This window comes from Penaeus monodon, chromosome 34 (assembly GCF_015228065.2).
Source record: "Penaeus monodon isolate SGIC_2016 chromosome 34, NSTDA_Pmon_1, whole genome shotgun sequence".
NCBI lineage: Eukaryota > Metazoa > Arthropoda > Malacostraca > Decapoda > Penaeidae > Penaeus > Penaeus monodon.
The window spans coordinates 15983117-15984058 of record NC_051419.1 but is presented as its reverse complement, the minus strand read 5'-3'; the positions used below and the strand labels follow the sequence as shown (position 1 = coordinate 15984058).

The window sequence follows — 942 nt, the reverse complement described above, 5'->3', positions numbered from 1 at the left end:
TCCCCTTGATCTAAAACAATATTTATTATGAGGTATAATTAGTAAAAAGATAGTGATAAACTAGAACTACAACTACAGAATTACTCAGTTTCATTTGCAAGAAAATAGAGATGGGAAAACTTGGCAGTCATTGGCTCAGACAGAGGAAGACCAACCAGGGGAGTGAGGGTAAGGGAGAAGTGATATCATGGGTGTGGCTGATGGAAACTTGCCAGACAGTAGGAGATAAAGTAGAGGGCACTCCATGTGTCATTCATCATAAAGAAATGCTTAGGAGAAATCCTGCCAGTTTTTGACAGGTTGGCTATAATCATTGTAGACAGGACTGCACACATTTGATGATTTACCATGATTGTAGCAGATCTTACTTTAGAGATTAAACGGGGTATGCACAGTAACACAGAAGCCAATAAACCATCACATGTGTTAGAGATTTATAACTTGGAGGCAATGTATTCCCAAGGAGTTATACATTTTGGTATCTTTTACCAAAATATTGGGATATTACTGTCACATACAAACATTACCAGTAGTCATAATATTGACTGTCACCTGTGTTTGTGTTCCCTGTCTTCAGTTTATTTCAAACTTCAGTTAAAAATTATTGCCCAGGTCTCTTTGTCCACCAATTCACTGCTCATGTGGTAGTGTGCTTAGTCTATTCTATACACAGGCCTTGTAGAGGCTTGTTGGCATTTACTATAGCGCTAAGCATAGAGACCGTAGTGTTGCTTGATGATCTCCTGATCTGAAAATTTTTCTGATGAATTAATGACTTTGATATTGCCTGAATTTCTAAATACAACATTTTTAAAGATCATTTATCGTTGGGGAAACTTCAGTATTATTAAAAAAGGCATGGTGGTCTATTGGAAATGATTGGATAATTAGTATATAGAGAAAGGGAAAGTTAGGTCCCTGACTGCCATATTGATCTGCAAA

General features: G+C 36.9%; 1 protein-coding gene across 1 annotated transcript in view; it reads left to right on the top strand.

The window, feature by feature from the left end:
• LOC119594618 (saccharopine dehydrogenase-like oxidoreductase) overlaps window positions 1-942 on the top strand; it is a gene marked incomplete in the record, with an annotated part of 9088 nt that overhangs the window by 2616 nt on the left and 5530 nt on the right.